The sequence below is a fragment of the Sminthopsis crassicaudata genome, chromosome 3 (assembly GCF_048593235.1).
Source record: "Sminthopsis crassicaudata isolate SCR6 chromosome 3, ASM4859323v1, whole genome shotgun sequence".
In the NCBI taxonomy this organism is placed as follows: domain Eukaryota; kingdom Metazoa; phylum Chordata; class Mammalia; order Dasyuromorphia; family Dasyuridae; genus Sminthopsis; species Sminthopsis crassicaudata.
Window position 1 is genome coordinate 270,982,341 of NC_133619.1, and position 21,774 is coordinate 271,004,114.

General features: G+C 34.6%; 1 long non-coding RNA gene across 1 annotated transcript in view; it reads left to right on the top strand.

The window, feature by feature from the left end:
* The first annotated feature begins 7,855 nt into the window (after window positions 1-7,855).
* LOC141561330 (uncharacterized) overlaps window positions 7,856-21,774 on the top strand; it is a 44,588-nt gene continuing 30,669 nt past the window's right edge. Inside the window, exon 1 of the long non-coding RNA XR_012488025.1 lies at window positions 7,856-7,914. This is a non-coding gene — a long non-coding RNA (uncharacterized LOC141561330). The remainder of the gene's footprint in view (window positions 7,915-21,774) is intronic.

A 21,774-nucleotide genomic window follows, 5' to 3' on the forward strand; every position in this document is an offset into this window, starting at 1 on the left:
AATGAGGAAACCAAATTGTCAGTCTTTGCAGATGATATGATGATATACTTAGAGAATCCCAAAGATTCTACTAAAAAGCTATTAGAAATAATCCACACCTTTAGCAAAGGTGCAGGATTCAAAATAAACCCACATAAATCATCAGCATTCTTACATGTCACTAACAAAATCCAACAGTTAGAGTTACAAAGAGAAATTCCATTTAAAGTAACTACTGATAGTATAAAATATTTAGGAATCTATCTGCCAAGAGAAAATCAGAAACTATATGAACAAAATTACAAAACACTTTCCACACAAATTAAGTCAGATCTAACCAATTGGAAAAATATTAAATGCTCTTGGATACGGTGAGCAAATATAATAAAGATGACAATAATACCGAAACTAATCTATTTAGCCCTATACCAATCAGACTCCCCAAAAACTATTTTTATGACCTAGAAAAAATAACAACAAAGTTCATATGGAAAAACAAAAGGTCAAGAATTTCAAGGGAATTAATGAAAAAAAAAATCACATAAAGGTGGCCTAGCTGTACAAGATCTAAAATTATATTATAAAGCAGGAGTTACCAAAACCATTTGGTATTGGCTAAGAAATAGACTAGTTGATCAGTGGAAACTACGTGGATGTCCATCAATTGGAGATTGGCTGAATAAATTGTGGTATATGAATATTATGGAATATTATTGTTCTGTAAAAAATGACCAACAGGATGATTTCAGAAAGGCCTGGAGAGACTTACATGAACTGGATGCTGAGTGAAATGAGTAGGACCAGGAGATCATTGTATACTTCAACAACAATACTATATGATGATCAATTCTGATGGATGTGACCATTTTCAACAATGAGATGAACCAAATCAGTTCCAATAGAGCAGTAATGAACTGAACCAGCTATATACCCAGTGACAGAACTCTGGGAGATGACAAGGAACCACTACATAGAATTTCCAATCCCTCTAATTTAGTCTGTCTGCATTTTGGATTTCCTTCACGGGCTAATTATACACTATTTCAAAGTCCGATTCTTTTTGTACAGCAAAACAACTGTTTGGGATGTATACATATATTGTATTAATTTATACTCTAACATATTTAATATGTATTGGTCAACCTGCCATGCTGGGTGGAGGGAAAGAGGGGAAAAATTAGAACAAAAGGTTGGTAATTGTCAATGTTGTAAAATTACCCATGCATATATTTGGTAAATAAAAACTATTAAAAAAAAATTCCTGCAAGAGTAAAATCAATAGACTTTGATAAGACATTGGCTATGGGGGTGAGGAGTTGAGAATGACTTCTAGGTTATACTTGAGAGCCTGGGAGGGTGGTGCTGCCCTTGAGAATAACAAGGAAGGGAGCAATAGTGAGGTTTCAGGAAAAGGGAATAATTTGATTATAAGGCAGATTGAGCTTAAGATAATTACAGAAGATACAACTATAAGACATCTACTTAATCTACTTAAGATATCTACTAAAAAAGATATCTTTTTTTTTTTTTTTTTGCATATGCAGCTTGAGATGTCTGAAAGGCATTTGGAGATATGAGACTGAAGAGCAAGAGAGAGATTAGGGCAGAATGGGGAAATCTGAGAAAAAATCAGCACCGATCTTCCAGGATCAAATGAGATAATATTTGTAAAGTGCTTTGTAAACCTTAAGATACTATATATAAATGCTAGATATTAATATTACATTGATAATGGATTATGGATCTATGGATTCCTGGGCCTTACCATCTCCTGTACCTAACACTGAACCCATAGGACTTCCAAGTAATTTCATTACAACCTGCAACTGGACTTTCTTTTATGTTGTGTCCCTCAAGTAAAGAGCAACAACTGTCTCAGTTTTTCAGTTATTTATCTTCAGTACTCAATACTCATAAAAAATACTCATAAAAGCAGGAAAAGTGTCATTAAAGTTTTTAAAGAAAAACTTTTTTTTTTTCACTTCTATTAACAAGTACCAGTAAGACTAGATTTCAATCTGAAAGTGGCCTCAATATTAATCTTGTTCAGCAGCTTTGACAAATTAAAAAAAAAAAAAAAAACATTAAGGACAAGATTAATGACATGTTCAGTGGTACCATGATGTGCAGAGCACTCAGCTTGGAGTCAGTAAGACCAGAGTTCAAGTTTGACCTCAAACGCTGATTACATGTGTGATGTTGGACAAGTCAATGACCATTGTATGCCTCAGTTTCCTCATCTATAAAATGAGCAGAATGATAGCATCTATCTTGCAGGGTTGTTATGAGGATTAAATGAGATTATGTTTCAAAAGCTTTTATGTGCTTGGCACATAAATTAGAGTGAGCTAATACCATTAAATGATATGCCCAAAAGGCAGAGCTCAAATCTGAATCCAGGTCCTTTAGCCTTAAATTCTTTCTTTTGAAATTGTCAAATATGCCATAATAACAAATATTAGAACAAGAGGAAGCAAAAATAAAACCATAAAAGAGCCAAATCTTTAAAAATAATAATAATGAAGAAGGAATTATAGCATACTGAGTGATATTTAGTAAAATGTACAAAGTTTTGGGTCTTAGGTCCTAGGCTCACATCTCAGCTTTACCACTTATTTTTATTCCCTTGAGTAAGTCACTCTTTAGGGATCAGTTTTCTTATCAATCAAATGAAATTGAATTAAATCATTAGAAAGGTTGTTCTAAATCTATAGTTCTATAATTGTAAACTTAGCTACAAAATTCTGTTACAGAATTTCTTTGATGTGTAAATTAATTTAAATAAGGTGAATTCAAAAGGATTCTGTTTCTTTCTGTAACTTCTTTTGAACACCTTTTCTGTATGTTTATCAAACTTTTGTTTCTTTTATTGTTGTCTTTACTCGGTTGTTATATTTTCATAATTGCATTTTTAAATTCACTGAATTACTTTTCTTATGGTGCAACAATGTTTCATTTCATCCATATGCTGAATTTGTTCAGCCATTCCCCAATCTCTGAACATTTAAGCTATGTAAGAGCCTCTGTGAAATATGTATGTCCTAAGTGAAAAGATGCAGCTTATATGTGGACTTTGAATTCATTGAAATAATCACATGAATTATGTTATTTTTGTTTTACATATATATATATGTGATGAACTATGTTAATAACTTCTTGAATGCTGAATTCCTACAATTCTGGTATGAATCTAACTTGGTTATAATGAATAATTTTGATCAATATATGCTTATAATTTTTTTGCTAGAATTTTCTTTGATTTTCCCACCATCAATATTCATGAGTGATATTGAAAAGAGGGAAGAATCCTTGCCTCCCTGTCTTCCACACTCATGCTAGAAAACTTCAAAATACATATAATATTCCCTTAAAAATCCCAACTTCCCAGGATACTGTCCTTCCTCTCATAAGAATTTTAGTGCCTGGCTCACAGTCTCTATCCTCCAAAACTCTTTCCCTTATACTAGCAGACTTCAAAATACATATTGATATTTCCTTAAAAACACCCTTCTTTGGAGTTTTTCAACTTACTCATTTCTGTGATCTAATTCTTCACTCCACTTCAGCTAAACAGAGATGATCATGTCTTTCATCTTTCCAGCATCCACAAACACTCCATTTTCATGTACATGAAGGCTGAAATTCCTTTAAGAATAGCTAGATGCAATGGAGAGAATCTATCAGGCTTCAGGTCTGGAGCACCTGAATTCAAAACCACCCTCAGACACTTCCTAGCCACACCTGAACACCTGAATTCAAAACCATTCACACTAACTAATTTATGTGACCCTAGGCTAGTCAATCAATATGTTTCCTTCAGTTTCTTTAATTGTAAAATGAGAATAAACAGCAACTGTCTCAAAAGGTTGTGAGAATGCAATGAGATAATATTCGTTAAAGAAACAAAAAAGGGTTAATTATCACGTCTAGTACATAGTAGGTACCTTGTTTGTTCCTTTAAAAAATTTTTTTTTAATAATAGCTCTTTCTTTTCTTTTCTTTTCTTTTTTTACTTAATAGGTTTTATTTTTTCCAATTACACATAAAAATACTTTTCAACATTCATCTTTGTAAGATTTGAACTTTAAAATTTTCTCCTTCCCTCCCTTTCCTCCCCTCTCCCCAAAACAGCACACCTTTTTATTTTCAAAACATATGCATATAGTTTTCAATATTCACCCTTATAAAACCTTGTGCTCCAAATTTTTCTCCTTTTCTTCCCCTCACACCCTGCCTTTGTCAGCAAATAATCCAATATGTGTTAACCGTGTGCAATCCTTCTATACCTATTTCTACATTTATCATGCTGAATAAGAAAAATCAGATCAAAAAGGAAAAAAATTGGGAGAGAAAAAAAAGCACAAGCAAATAATAACAAAAAAAGTGAAAATAAAATGTGATTCACATTCAATTCCTACAGTAATTTTTCTGGCTGCAGATGGCTTTTTCTATCATAAGTTTATAGGAACTAGCCTGAATCATCTCATTGTTGAAAAGAACCACATCCATCAGAATTAATCATCATATAATCTTCTTGTTGCCCTGTATAGTGATCTCCTGATTCTGCTCATTTCAATCGGCATTAGTTCCTGTAAGTCTCTCCAGACTTCTCTGAAATTTGTCTGTCTCTGTCTCTCTCTCCCTCTTTTGGGTATTCAGAGGATAAAAAATGCTTTTGAGAGCATCTGCTGTTAATGAGCTTACTTTCTATCAGAGGAGATATACACTTATATATGTACATATAAAATAAATAAATAAATTTGAGATTTTGAAAAGGGGCAGAGCACTAGATCTAAGATTCAAGAAAGGAAACTTTCATGCATAAGATTATGTTATGATGGATCTTTGAGAGACATTTAGGGATTTCCTCTAATTGGCAATTGTGAGGGAGAAATCCAATCCAGGCCAGAGTGATGGTCAAAGCCTGAGAATAGAAATGGAGTGTTAAAGGTAAAGAACAAATAGTAAGACTATTTAAACTAGTTCAGTTTAGAAAGATAGGTTAGAATGATTCAGGCCAATTCCAATAGACTTCTGATGTAGAGAGCCATCTGTACCCAAAGAAAGGATGTGGAGACTGAATGTGGATCATAACATTGTATTTTCACCTTTTTTGTTGCTTGCTTTTTTTTTTTTCTTTTTTCTTTTTTTTTTTTTCCTTTTTTGATCTGATTTTTCTTGTGCATCATGATAAATGTGGAAATATGTTTAGAAGAATTGCACATGTTTAACATATATTGGATTATTTGCTGTCTAGGGAAAGAGGTAGGGAGAAAGGAGGGAGAAAAATTTGGAACACAAGATTTTGCAAATGTGAATGTTGAAAACTATCTTTGCATATATTTTGAAAATAGAAAGCCATTTTATTTTTAAAAGGAAAGAAAAAAAAATAGAAGAAGAAAGGAAAGCAGGTTAGAGCCTGATTTTGAATGGCTTTAAATGCGTGGCAGAGGATTTTTTTTAATCTGATCTTAGAGGTAATAGGGAGTCATTACAATATATTCAGAAGTGCAGTGGCATGCTTTGGTTTAGGAAAATGGCATAGATGAAGAATTGGACAGGGCTAAGGTTTGCAGATAGAAGAATTAGAAGTCACAATTATCCAATTAAGAGCTGCTAAGGACTTTATCTAGAAATAAACGTTATATTAGCAGAGACTGGAAAGATGGAAATGAAAGTGTGGAGATAGAAACAATAAGATTTGGCAATTGTCTGGAACAAGGTATAAATATGAGTGAAGTCAGGGAAAAACTCTGAGGGTTTGAACCTTTGTGACTGGAAGGATAGTAATGCTCTCAATAAAAATAGTTCTGATGAAGAGAGATATTTGGGGGTAAAAAAAAATTCCATTTTGGATATTTTGTTTTGTTTGAGAAGGCTATAGAACATCCATGTTCAAAACATCTAGTAGGCAATTAATGATGCAAGGCTATTTATTGTTCAGAAGAGAAATTATGGCTGGAAATATAGATTTGGGAATTGTCTGCTTAGAAATGATATTTCAACCCACGGGAATTCATGAAGTTACCAAAAGATATGGCATAGAGAGAGAATAGAAACAGTCCTAGTACAGAACTTTGTGATATATTCACAATTAAAATGCAGAATATGGATGATGTCCCAGCAAAGAAAACTGATCAGTATGCATACAGGCAAAGGGAGAACAAGATCATGGATTCCAATGGTGAGACAGACACTGAAGCTGCAGGCAAAATCTAGCAACAAATCTTACTGAAATGACTTTGAAGAAGTACTGAGCATTTAAGATATCTGCCTCTTGGACATACAAATGGGACATTTCTACTGACCAACAAACCAAGCAGACATCTTTCCCATCACACATAATTCTTTTTTTTTTTTTTTTTTAATAACATTATCCCTTATGTTCATTTTTCCAGATTTTCCCCTCCCTCCCTCTACTCCCTCCCCTAGATGACAGGCAATCCCATACATTTTACATGTGTTACAGTATGACCTAGATATAATATATGTGTGTAAATCCAATTTTCTTATTGCACGTTAAGTATTGGATTCCGAAGGTATAAGTAACCTGGGTAGATAGACAGTAGTGCTAATATTTTACACTCAATTCCCAGTGTTCCTTCTCTGGGTGTAGTTGTTTCTGTCCATCACTGATCAGCTGGAAGTGAGTTGGATCTTCTTTATGTTGAAGATAATCCACTTCCATCAGAATACATCCTCATACAGTATTGTTGTTGAAGTGTATAATGATCTCCTGGTTCTGCTCTCTCACTCAGCATCAGTTCATGCAAGTCTCTCCAAGCCTCTCTGTATTCCTCCTGCTGGTCATTTCTTACCGAGCAATAATACTCCATAACCTTCATATACCATAATTTACCCAACCATTCTCCAATTGATGGACATCCATTCATTTTCCAGTTTCTAGCCACTACAAAAAGGGCTGCCACACACATTTTGGCACATACAGGTTCCTCTCCCTTCTTTAGTATTTCTTTGGGATATAAGCCCAGTAGTAGCACTGCTGGATCAAAGGGTATGCACAGTTTGATAACTTTTGGGGCATAATTCCAGATTGCTCTCCAAAATGCTGGATTCTTTTACAACTCCACCAATAATGTATTAGTGTCCCAGTTTTCTCACATCCCCTCCAACATATCATCATTATTTGTTCCTGTCATCTTAGCCAATCTGACAGGTCACACATAATTCTTACAACTGTTCATTTACCCTTTAGATAATTTTTCTCAGTCTCTAGGACAAGGGTTCTTATCCTGATGTTCATAGACATACTATAGAAGGTCTATGAACTTTGCTTTTTTGGGAAAAAAAAACCCTTTGTTTTTGCTAACCTCTAATTTTTTTAAAAAAAGAAAGCATTTTCCTCAAATAAGAATGTAGGCAACTAATCTTAGCCCCATCAGCAGTTCCTCTAACTTTGTCATCAATAGAAATCACCTATTTTCATAAATTATATAAATTATTTCAAATATATCTCTTACACTCGCTAATACTTTGAAACTGATATAATTTTTAGCCATTGTTAGACTTTATTTGTTTCCTTTCTTCTAGTATGCATGTGCTCACAGGTCATAGTGGGCAAACTATTAGCCTATTGTACCATTAAAGAGTAAAGTTTCATTTTTTCATATTGGTGATGTGTATTATTTTCTAATATTCCCTATCTACAATAGTTATCGCTCAATATATGGAAGAAGATAACTCATTTTCATTGTTTATTATAATTTTGTAAAACTGAGAAGTTCAAATGAGAATTTTAAAATCTCTATAAACTGATGAGTCCTCCCCCACCCTTTTTGAACACAGAGATAGCTAATATGGCTCAAGCAAGTTCAAACACATCTGACAGTTGAGATAACTGTCTCATTTAAAGTAACTTCTCATTACTGCTAACAGATTTCTCAGTGACATGGCTCATACAGTGTTCTATGTTCTGTAAGTAGAATTTCTTTATTTTTTCTCTTTGTAATCTCATTTTGTATATGTCTTGTGATCTGTAGTAAAGACATGCATACAATGCAGGCTGCATAAATGGTATTACTGTATTAGCATTCTATGAAAATTCTGTTTACATTTTTAAAAATAACTTCATGAGAAAACTGCAAATAAGATTAGAAATGAGAACTATTATTTTTAGGAAGCTACAGAAAGTCATGCAACTCTTGTGAAATGATAGCCAAATTTCAGGAAGGACATAATACATGAATAACTTCTCTAAACTATATATCTAATCTATATGTAGAAGGTTAATAAGTCATTAAAAGTGTTAAAACTTTTCATAAATTTGAAAAATTGTCTAATTTCACTGCTTGACATAAATTCCTTGAATATTTTAGACTTTATTTAATTAGCATATAAATTACTTATTTCTGTGCAGAATTAGCAAATAAATAATAATATAAAATATTGAATTTCAAAAATATTAATGAATTCAATCTTTTGGGTTTAGTCATTTAATATTTTTTTAAAGCCACAGTTTAAGTAAAAAATGTTGAGGGGAAGAAAATATTATGAAGAATATATCTGATCTCAATTTGCATTAAAGAACATAGGGCACAAAAACCACAGTAATTTTTATATGTGCAGAGAAATATTTGCAAACAGAATAACGAAATCAGTAAAACTAAAAGTCATCTTATATATGTCCATCCTGCAAATGAATCTAAAGCTAAAGGTTATTTTCATATGAATAAAGTTTAATTTTTATAAGTTAGGAAAATTCCAATACTTGCATTTGACATTTCACTAAAATCTCTTCTTGAAGTGTCTTATCATTCAGACTTTAGCACTGCTGTAGTTTTTAAAGCAATTATTAGATCCCATGTGATTGTTATCTTCTGGCCTGCATGTGCTCATAGGTCATGCCAGACTAACTATCAGCTTACCAATTAACTATCAGTTTACAGAATTGCCCAACAAAAGAGACCCCTCATTATTGGAGAGATTTTGGAAAAGCTATGTGATTTGGAAGTGGTTAAGCCTGTTGGTGGACTGAATGAGGGGAAAGACTGGAAGTGATTTAATTCCATTGTCAAATGATGTGAACCTCATATCTATCAGATTGGTTAATATGACAGATAATGTAATTATAAATGTTGGCGGGGATGTGGTAAAATTGGGACACTAAAACAGTCTTGGTGGAATAGTGAACTGACCTAATAATTCTGGAGAGCAATTGAGAACTATGACCATATAAAAGTGTATCTACATTTTGATCCAGCAATACCAACTACTAGTTTTGTATCCCAAAGAGATTTTTTTTTTAAAAAGGGAAAAAGACCTACTAACTAGTACAAAATATTAAAACAGCCCTTTGCAATAATAAATGATTTGGAAATTGAAAAGATGCCCATCAATTAGGATATGGCTTAATAAGGTGTGATATATGAATGAAATGGAATATTATTGTGCTATGAGAAATTCTAAGTAGGTAGATTTCAGAAAAACCTGGAAAGAGTTATGTAAACTGATGCAAAGTGAAGTGAGCAGAATCAGAACACTGCATATATTGATAGCAACATTGTGTGATGATCAAATATGAATGACTCAGTTACTCTCAACAATACAGTGATCCAAGACAATTCCAAAGGACCCATGATGAAAAATGCTATTCATATCCAGAGAAAGAACTGATGAAGTCTAAATGCAAATCAGAGTATACTATTTTTCTTTTTTTTTCTTTTTATTTTTTTCAGTGTTTTTTTCTTTTGCTCTTTTCTTTCAACATTGCTAACATGGAAATATGTTTTACATGATTGGACATATAAATAACCTGTATCAATTGCTTAGAGAAGGTGGAATTGAGGCAAGAAAGGAAAATGTTCAGAATTCAAAATTTTTAAAAGATTGAATGTTAACTATGTTGGATTCCTTGCTGCTTAGAGAAGGGGGAAAGAGGAAAGGGAAGAGAAAATATTTGGAACACAAGGTTTTGCAAGATTGAATACTAAAAATTATCTTTGCATGTATTTTGAAAATGAAAAGCTATTATTAATAAAATAATGTTAAAATTTATTTTTACATGTAAATGGAAAAAAGATAATACTACTTTAAAAGAAAAGAAAAATATTAATAAAGCAGTATATATATTTATTACAATATCACAAAATTTTATAAAATATTTTAGGAACTATATTTCAATTTAATTGGTTTCCTTTGTAATCTTAAGTATTTTATGTATTTAAAAACATTATTTTGAGAAATGATTTATATGTTTCATCAGACTGACAAAAAGGTTCCATGGAACCAAAAAAAATGTTAAGAACTGCTGCTATAGGATTATTTGTGGAGGATCCTGAGATCTCTGAAAATAATTTATATTAGGGAAGAAGGAAAATCTTAAATGGCTTTGTCAAGATCAGGAATATCATTGGCGCTGTGACAAAGATTGATCACTGCCAATTTCGTTGGTGTTCTTTCTGTTTCAGACCTCAGAAAGCTTGGCAGCACAGTCCAACACTCAAGATTTCTCTGGGGAGCATACAGAGCAGAAGGAGCCATAGTTATTGATGCAGAAAAAGATATAGAGGAATATAAGAACTGTGCAGTCTAGTTCCTCTTCTGTGGTGGGATACTCACTCCCCTAGCTCTTTTCTCCATCCTCTAACACTTTGATGTTCTACATAGGTATCAACACTGAGACTAGGCTCACACACCAGCAGTGAACCCAACATTTCCCTGAATCTATGTGCTTCTTCAGGCTATACCCCATTTCAACCCCCACATGGAATATAAATTGATTTTTTCCCTCAGAATTCAGATAGTTCAATAACTCTTCTAAGATACTCTTTCTAGAGGGTGATTACTACTAAATGTCTCCAAAGGTAACCTGTGGGCCAATCTTTAAAAATTGGAGCTTATGATCTCCTATCAGTGTGTTTCCCATTAATAATCAAATTTTCTAAGAAAACACAATAAAATCAATAGCTACAAAAGATTTTCCCTCTTCCCCTCATAAGGCTAGGGAACACTCTCCTACAAATACATACTCTGTATACAAGAATGGATTCACATATGACACTCATATGGGATATACACATGAGACAAAGGAAATCTCTCTTATAAACTCCTCAAAGAGCTCCCCCTGGCTTTACCTTCTGCTATATTTTTCTCAGTTGAGTTCTCAGAGTGAGCTCTTTTCCAGCTGTCTTTGCTACCATTCCATATTTATTTGTATTTGGAGTTTGTCTCTGCTCCTTTAATTGTTTCTCAAATTCTCTGGAACATATACATTCTCTGCTGGACCTTTTGAAAGGAATATTTCCCCTTGGGATAATCAACCCTCTTTTTGTCCAGTTTAGATAACAGTGAGGTTCCCACTCCCATGATCATGTTTGCATATTCTTTTCCTCACACACACATCCCATGTACAAGAAATGGCAAGTTCTTTATTTAAAAAAATGAAATCAGAAAATGATTTTTTAAAAAAAAATCATTTCTTTTCTCCTGTATTTTTTTTTACTCTTAATTCAACAAAACAATAGCACAAAACCCTATGTCTTTCTTTATTCATTTTGTCACTTTTAAAGACTGTTAGATTCTGAACAAACTCTTGTTTTATTCCTTTATTAGACTATAAACACTCCATCATCAACATTTTAAAATTGATTTACTTTCTAGGCTGTTCTTATCTTCTGTGTTTGCATTTCAAATATTCTACCTGGTTCTGAGTTTTCATCAGTAATGTTTAAAAATCCTACATTCTATTAAAGATTTATACTCTGCCCTTTCCCAGGATTATATTCAACTTTTTAGACTTTTATTCTTGCATATGTCTTTTTTTTTTTTTTTTTTTTTTTTTTTTTTTTTTTGTCTCTTGGCAAAGAGACAGATTTCCTATAAGACGACGATTTTTTGGGGTCTGTTTTGTTTTTTTCTTATTTTCACTTTGCTCTCTGGGTCTTATAGTTCTAGGAAATTTCTTTTATGGTTTCTTGAAATAGGTTCTTTGTTTGGCTATAACTTTAAAGGAATTCAATGCTTTTAAAATGATATTTCTTGGACTTGGCTCTTTTCAGCAATGAGATAATTCAGGACAATTCCAATAGACTTGTGTTGAAGAGAGCCATTTGCATCCAGAAAGAGGACTATGGAACTGAATGTGGATCACAACATAATATATTTACCTTTTGTTGTTGTTTGCTTGCTTGTTTCTTTCTCTCATTTTTTTCTTTTTTGATAAGATTTTTCCTGTGCAGCATGTTAAATATGGAAATATGTTTAAAAGAATTGAACCTGTTTAAATTATAATGTATTACTTGTTGTCTAAGGGAAGGGGGAGGTGGGGAAGGAGAGAAAAATATGGAATAAAAGGTTTTTCAAGGATGAATGTTGAAAATGATTTTTGTTTTTTTTTCTCATTTTTTTAAATTAAAGCTTTTTATTTTCAAAACATATGCAAGGATAATTTTTCAACATTGACCCTTACAAAACTTTGTGTTCCAAATTTTCCCTTCCTTCCTCCCACCCCCTCTCTCCTAGATAGCAAGTAATCTTATATATGTTAAATCTATTATATGTATACATATTTATACAATAATCTTGTTGCACAAGAAAAGTCAGATCAAAAAGGAAAAAGAAGAGAAAGAAAACAAAATGCAAGCAAACAACAACAAAAAGAGCAAAAATCTTTGCATGTATTTTGAAAAATATAAAATTATTATAAAAAATGATATCTATTCTATGTGTTTTTCAGGTTTGATTTTGCTTTACATTCCTGATTTCTTAACCTTATATTAGATTTGTCTTTTAAGCTTGTTTTAGATTTTCTTGTTGTCTCAATGAACACTGAATTTTGTTTGCGCCATTTTGTTTTTTAGGAAGTCTATCACTTGTGTTGTTGTCTACCTTCTGTTCTAAAGTGGCTTTTTTCCTTCCAATTTTTTTCATCAAGAACTTTTATTTTCTAGAGCAGTAATGAACTGAACCAGCTACACCCAGCAAAAGAACTCTGGGAGATGACTATGAACCACTACATAGAATTCCCAATCCCTCTACTTTTGTCTGCCTGTATTTTTGATTTCCTTCACAGGCTAATTGTACACTATTTCAAAGTCCGATTCTTTTTGTGCAGCAAAATAACTGTTTGGACATATTGTATTTAACTCATACTTTAACATATTTAATATGTATTGGTGTTATGGGGGAGGGAGTGGAGGGAAGGAGGGGAAAAGTTGGAACAAAAGGTTTTGCAATTATCAATGCTGAAAAATTACCCATGCATATATCTTTTTTTTTCTTCCCCCCCTGAGGCTGGGATTAAGTGACTTGCCCAGGGTCACACAGCTAGGAAGTGTTAATGTCTGACTCGGGTCCTCCTGAATTCAGGTCTGGTGCTCTATCCACTGCGCCACCTAGCTGCCCCTCATGCATATATCTTGCAAATAAAAAGCTATAATAATAAAAAAAATAACTTTTATTTTCATTTCATTAAAAACATCTATCTATTCTATTTATCTTTGGAATCATTAGGGATCAAGCTATTCTTCCTCCTTCATTGAGGTGCTACTTGTTCTTGTTACAGACATACTCATTTCTGGCTTTACATCTCAGATTTCTTTTAATCTGTGTTATTTATTTTTATTAAGACTTCTTCAATTTTTTCAATAATTTAAATTTTTTTTCAATTAACTCAAGTTTCTAGCCTTATATCTTACCTTTGGACTTTTGCATCAGGGCCAATTTCTGTCCCATCTAGTATTGTTGGAAAAGTTAATTAGGACCTGGTTCTGTCTCTTCCATAGTTTGAGTGTCATTGTCATTGTCTGGTAGATTGCTACGATATAAATGGCAGTAGATACCCAACTCCATCCTAGGAATGGAACTCAGAATAAGTTCAACTGGTATCAGTTAGGCAAACAGTATTAAGCTAGAGTATTCTGTGTCATTCTATAGCATTACTGGCAGCATAAGGTACTATCTGGATTGGCACAAATACCCATTAATCATAATAATGTCATAAAGAAGGAAGACTTAGCACTAAATACCAGAAGCATCACTACTTTATCCTCAATTGGACCCTATTCCACTTTGACTTTGACTCCATAGATTTATGAACTTTCACCTAAAGTAGAGATCAGTCTGCATATAATAATAAACTACTTAGTTTCCATAATCCAACAATTTTTCTAATTTCCTGGAGATAGAGAAGGAAGGGTTGTTTCTAGTTCCCAAGCAAACTTTTGAGGCTGTAGGTTGGTTGGAACAGTTCCAAAGGAAAAGAATCCATAAGTATGGGTCCTTTATCTAGAAATGCATTAAAGTTGTGATTCAAGAAGACCTGTTTCTTCTGCCACTTGGGAAATCTCTAGAGTATCTCCTTTAACTGTGGTAGTATGATCCCCAACACAAGAATATCTCTGGTAGGGGTGCGAAAAGAGACAAAGCATCCACCATGTGCCAGACATAGTGCTAAGAGCCTTACAAATATTATCTAGTTTGATCTCTGAACAACGCTGTGAAGTAGGTGCTGTTATTATGATCCTCATTTTGCAGCTGAGGAAAACGGAGATAGACAGTGATTTGTCCAGTATCACACAGCTAATTTGTGTCTGAGATTCCATTTGAACTTGGTTCTTTCTGACTCGAGTCCCAGCACTCTATCCACTGGGTCACCGTGCTGTCTCAAGGTAGAGCTTGGTTTGGCTCTATGACTGAAGGGGTCTTAGTGAGAATGCTGGACACTCCTGGCCAGGATCCCCACACAAATGAAATGGAATGATGCTGGCTGCCACCTGCTGGGAGATGTAAAAGTAACTATGATAGAATATTTGCACCTCTTGTTGGCAATCTTGCAGAAGGAATTATCTGCCACAGAACTGGGAGAAAGAATGCCTTCTGGGAGCCCTGTCTTGGGATGGATGTATAGTCTGGAGAGATTTATCTAATGGAGTATATCTTTTGTGTGATTCATCTTTTGAGCTTCCATGGCTTAGCCACAAAATAAAAGATGTTGGAGATGGGAGCTCTCTTTTGGCAGATGGTCTTCCCCAACAATTCTTTAAGCTCATACTAAAGCTCTAGACCTACTTTTTTCACTTTAAGGCACAATCTCTTCCCCTAAAGAAGTGCATAGTTGTATATATTACCATCTTCTATTATTCTTTGTGTTCTGAAACATTCATGTTTGTTTATTATTAAGGTCATAATGGAAAAGAAAATTCAAATAAAAAATAAAATGTAGTGACACTCTTCTCAAGCAGTAGAAGAGAAAAAGAAAATGTTTTTCTTTTGAATATTATTTTTTATTTTGAACTTAGAAACAAACATGAATATTTCCATGTATCAAGACTAATAAGAAAGAGAACTAGTGTCTAAAAAATGAATTTCTGTCAAGGAAAAAGAGTGTATCTTGTGGCCCAAAGGGGACCTAGACCTCTGAATGAGTGAGATCATCATAACTATTAGTCAGGACTCCCTAATACCCCTTTTTCAGAATAACAGTTTTTTGAAATGACTATCTTTTGAAAATTCTATATTACAAAAAAAAGCATAAGAAAATAGTTCTATTATCCAAAAGATGGAAAAATTAATCAACTATATCTAAAAGGAAAATTAAAGTAATTGGGCTAAAATTAAGCATATTTCTACTTTTTCTTTAGCTATTTCTACCTAAAATTCATCAGCTCACACAGAATACTGAATAGTGTACAGTAAGAGAGGAGGTAGAAGTAAAGGAATATAGACAGATGGACCCAATTTGTTCTAATGTGCCTTTAAAAGAAAGATTGGCAAAGCTTTTTCCAACATAATTTTCTATAGGTATCACAGTAGAATATAAATAATCTATTTCTTTTCCTGTCTGTCTGTCTGTCTGTCTGTATATATACATATTGGATCAGCTACAGCTACAGCTACAGCTACCCTTCATTTTTAACATTCTCTAGTAGAATAGATAGCTGAGTATTTAGTCATTTTGCTCCTAATGATAGGGCCTTCCAAAAAATAGAAATGGACATATGTGGTTAAAATCAATTTTAGAGACTATTTGAATCACTGGTTGCTTGCTTGGGTGGAGCATTACCTCATTTAGTAAGATTTTCAGGCTCTAGAGTGCTTTCTTCTGGATACTTACTTCTGGCAACAGCTGAGCTAACATTGTGCAATTTTAAAGGCTTCTTTGGGGACTTGGAAGAGCTTTCTCAAAAATATGCATTGAAAGGATGGGATTGGGAATCCAGATTGATAGAACTGCTAGCTCTCACTACCCCCTCTTTTTCCCCCCAGAAATTATCTCCTTTTTGATATCCTCTCTGTAGTAGGACCAGGTTTGCCATTTTTCTACCTATAGGAATTAGCTTTCCCCAAAGTCACAAAACTTATTAAGAGGACCTCATTGGCTATTTCCTTTGAAGAACCTTCTTGATCAGCTAAGGCATTAAAAAAATCTCATTATGTAGAATTAGGACATTTCAGACTTGGGGGGTACCATGAGACTCACTATACTCTGCCCTGTTGATCTGTGGACCAAATGGTTTTGTATGAGGGAAATTGTGTCTACCAAAGCTGAAAATAAATTCTACATTACAAAAAGAAACATAAAAAAATAGTTCTACTACCCAAAAGAAGGGAAAAAAAATCAATCAACCATATCTAAAAGGAAAATTAAAGTAATTGGGATAAAAGAAGCAGCCAGATGGTGCAATGGCTAGAGCACCAGCTATGGAGCCAGGGGGACCTGAGTTCAAGTGTGACCTCAGATGCTTAACTCACTAAATATGTGCCCTGGGCAAGTCACTTAACTCCAGTTGCCTCCCTCTCCAAATCCTACCCCCTCAAAAAAAGATATTCCTTTAAGTTTTACTGAGTCCTTATTATAAAGTGATAAAATGAACTTTTTTGTTAACTGTTCAATGACTTAGGAATACTTCAATGCATCCCTAAACAGCATCTGAACTAAGAGATTGATGAAATTAGAACTACTTCTAGCATCTGACATAGGGGATAAGATGAGATAGCTTGTGTAGTAGGTTGTAGAGTGGATTCTGAGTTGGGGAAAGCTCTGCAAAAATGCAGGACAGCTGAGATGGATAGGATGGCAGGACAGTGCATGATTCTCAGTAGCAGAGCTCTTCTTATCTTTCTTATCCAGAATTCTTATCCTGGAGAGCCCTTTCTGTGGAATAGGGAGCAGGTTCACTTTAGGCAGAGAGATTAGCTCAGTGGGGGCTAGAGTGTGGGGGACATTAGAAGGGGGAGGTGCAAAGCTTAGTTCTAGCTACTGGTGATCATTAGGTGAAGGGATTTTTCCTGATGGACATTGGGGACTAATAGGCTTCAATCAAGAAGAAACTCTCTGCTCTCTGACACAGAGATTACATAATTCTTGTTGAAATTAGAGCCATTAGGCAGGAAAATGAAGGAGAAAATAGAAAAGGAAAGGGAGTTTGACTCCAACTCTTGAGAGAGGATTCATGTGGACCATTTCTACCAGGGAGGTGGGGTGTTTACCGAACAGAAAGCTGATAAGTCACTGTAGCACTATTTCTGAGGATATGGACTAATGCATCAATGCTAAGATGCTCTTTGGCAGCTGACTTCCACCGGCTGTGGGATCTTTCTGTGGATGTGGAATAAGCTACATTTATTAAAGCCTCTAGACTGGTTCCATATAACTTACTCCCTTAAAAGTACATCCAATAAATTTCTGGGCAGAATTCCTTCTTACATTATGGGAAGGCAAGTGTCAGTAGCTTTTTCTGGACTTATTATTACCTTCCACCCACAACCCCATCCCGTCCCCAGGAACTGATAGTGATGGTTCAGATAACTCGAAGAATTTCCATATGGCTCTACCCACAGTATATAGAGAATACAGAAAGGACCTGCTGTTCCAAACTCACACCCAAATGTCACTAGTTATTTAGACTATATCTATATGATTACATGGCTAGTAAGAACCAGACTTGAAGTCTGATGCCATTCTGGTGGGATTCCACTCAGAAGATGGGATGTAAATTGCTTTTGAAGCATACTGTGCATAAGGTATGGAAAGCTAGATTGGAATAGAGTTGGAGGGGGTAGACATATAAACCAAACTTATCAAATATACTCATTTTTTAGGAACTTAATTTCTTCCCTTGGAGATCCCCATGGGGTTACTAGTAGAATTGTATAGGGAAATTTAGTACCAGGGTACAAGGTTGCCCTTGTCTCCCCCAAGCCTGAGACATACTCTAAAATCCCTGAACCACTTGAATCATTCAGGAAAAGCCATAGAGAACATACCATGGAAGTAGAGGTCTTATGATCCCAGAACTCATTCAGATCTTTCAGCAACCTCTATGAATTATTACCATGGGAAGGGCCAAATGGAACCTCTTAAGAGTTATCTAAACCATTACTATTAATTTCTTGGGTGGAGGTGGGGAAGGAGGGTAAAAGTCCAGAATAAGCTACCAACACACTTGCCTTCTTATAATTTAAGAAGGAAGCTTAGAAACTCTTGGACTCTTGAGGTTTTGGAGAACCCATATTCCCAATTGCCCATAAGTCTACTTTTTTCAAGTGAAGTCTACTACAGGTTATAGCCCTGGAAGATGTAAAATAGGTTATTCAGCAGTCTCTCCCTTGAGTGTCTGTGAAAAACTCAGATTTCTGAAGCTTTCTGTCCATAAAGACCAAACTGAGTGGAACTTTTGGTGAGCACCAGGAGGTGGCCAAAATAAAAGACTATCAAGCTTCTGGAGTTCCTATGAGAATTGGATGAGGGTTTAGTTTCCACAGAATTATAAAACTTAAATCAGAGAAATGAAACTGAAACCTAAAAGTTACAAAGCTTTAGAGGAAAGCCATAAATTAGAATAAAAAACACTCTATGAGATGTAATCAAGAATGAATACTCACATTCATATGAGGGAATTAGGCGCTCTGGAGAGGCTGTAATCTCTGTAGAACCCAGTCAATACAGAATCAGGGAGTGACTTGTGTTTCAGGCATAGGCTATAAAAAGACATGTTTTATTGATTTTACATGTGCTAGTTTCAGTTCACCTGTTTTACAAATTGTGAATAATCCTGGCTTCATCAGTGAGTCTATAGAGTTCTGGATAAGATACTTGTCTCTCAAAATTCCAAATTCCTCAAAGCAGCAACTCACTGTGCCCACTTTTGGAAAGTCATTGGTCGACCATTACTGGGCTTTAGTTTTTACGGAACATATAACACAGAGTCATACAGTCACCTTTATCCAGAGCTACCTAGTATAGATTGGGTAATGCAAGATAGCTCCTCCAACATGATGGATCAAAATAAAAAATGTTTCCATTGCTAAATGGAAATGGTACATTAAAAATTATGCTTACATTGTTTCTTTATTGTTAGTGCCCTAAGAAAACAGGTGGTAACCATGTCAGAGACTGAGACCTCAAGTCCAGACCTTGGAAGATTTCCTCCTTCATTACCCAGTGGACTCCCAACTATCATGACTCTAAAGAAACACCTGATTTACCAATGGCTCCAATCCACTATAAGAAAAGTGGATTTTATACTAGATTTTAGTAATCATTAATTTGGTAATGAGTATCCCTAGGAAGTAGGGATCCTGGTATGTCTTTTCAGTGGGTTGAACTTCAGATTGCATAGCTAGAATTTGAGAGAATTTTGAGGGATGAGGAAAAGATCTTCATCTATACTAAATCTAAAGCACAGAACAAGATAATCAAAGATTCTCCATTTGGGATCAGAACCAATAGAGAAATTTTCCCAATGCTTTCCATATCATATAGTTGTTTATGGGGCATTACAGTACCCATTAGAAAAATAATATATTATACAACCAGTTAGAGCCATTACAAGAACAGCAAAAGTTGGGATGTGTCCATTGCCAATATGGACATTAAGGTGGTAAATACTATGTTGTTTTTAGCACATGACTATATTATCCTCCTAATTAAGAGCAAAGCAACTATTCCTATCCAACTGGACTCCTTTTGCCAATTGAAGGACCCATCTAATCCAAATAACTCACAACTTGTCACTGTTTGGCAAAATACCACTCATATTAGTACAAGAAAGTTGCCTCCGCTCATCGAACAGCTTCACTATCATATACCTGACTGCCCAGGTCAGGCGATTGCCCAGAAACCATATCTGTGATAAGTCAGTACCAGTTTGGGAAGGGGAAGGGCTTTCTGATGAAGTGATTTCTAGTATGGTTTTAGGAAGACCTATGTGATAAAACACTTTGGGATAATATTTTGCCCACCACTTTCTGGCCCATCCTCATTCCTTTTCTAGTGTAGAGTTGCCTTGGCTTCAAGTGGTTGTTTTCTCAGAAGACTCTGTAATCCCTCAGGAGAAGTCATTCAAATTATCATTTCATATAACCCACTCTTCCACCCTATCTCAGCCACAAAGAAATGGTCACACCCTTGTTCTTGTCAAACCCCCCAAATGCACTTTTATATTTATGAACTCTGAAATTCTCTTATCTGATTATAATATATTGTCATTCTATTTCTCCCTCAGCCTTATAATTCCAAACCCTATTCTTTGGCCACACATGGACCTCCAATCCTTTTCCTAGGTCATTACTCTTACTGTATCTTTGTTCTTCTTTTGCCATCTTGATCCCTGGTTGAATCCATTCAACTCTATACTTCTTTTCTCTTAGATTCTTGCCCCCCTCTCATATCACCTATCTAGTTCTTCCAAGCTTCCTCATTGGATCCAATTTGTTCATTCTTACACATGTGCTGCTAAATGAAGTTGGAGAAAAATCATGAAACTATATTGATTGTCTGATTGAGTTAATGTCATATAACCTCAACTGGGCCTTCACTGCTGCAAAGCAATCCCATTTCTCCCTAACTGATTCACCTAACTCATATACCACAGTAGCTTTTCCAAACTTTTTCTTCTTTCTTTAGATTTCCTATGACTTTCCCTCCCCACTCTCTCAGCAGATAACCTTCCCTTCTATTTTACTGGAAAAAATGATACCATTTTCAATTTCCTAAGAGTTCTCCCTTCTTCCCTCTTCCTCCTCACACAATCCTCCAGATGATTTCTATCACTATCTACTCCTTTTCCCCATCTCAAATGAAGAGGTAGTGATGGACAGAACCAGCTACATCCAGAAAAGGAACACTGGGAAATGAATGTAAACTGTTATTTTTACCTTCTGAATCCAATTCTTCCTGTGCAACAAAAAATTCGGTTCTACACACATATATTGTATCTAGAATATACTGTAATATATTTAACATATATAAAACTGCTTGCCATCTGGGGGAGGGGGTTGGGGGAGGAAGGGAAAAAATCTGAATAGAAGTAAGTGCAAGGGATAATGTTGTAAAAAATTACCCATGCATATGTACTGTCAAAAAATGTTATAATTATAAAATAAAATAAAAATTTAAAAAAAAAAATGAAGAGGTAGTCCTTCTTCCCAAGGCTAATCTTATATAACCAAGTGGCCTATCCTATCTTCTCCAACAGATTGCCCCTTGTATCATCCATATTCTCACTTCAGTCTCTCTATTAGCTGTCATTCTACTAAGAATAAACATGCCCATGTCTCCTTCATTTTCAAAAAACCTGCACTTATCTTACCTTCCTTTATGTCCCTAGCACTTAGCACAGTGCCTGGCAATAGGAGGCACTTATTAAATGTTTATTGATTGAGTAATCATCCCCAGGATAAATGCTACAATCCAAGGCATAAATCACTTCTCAGGACTCAACCTGTTAGCCTGACTATAAATTGGGGGAGTGAACTTAGAGGATATATACAGCATTTAAAAGATAAATCTTACTCTCAAAGAGAAATTTAAAGTCTTTAAATGTACACAAAATT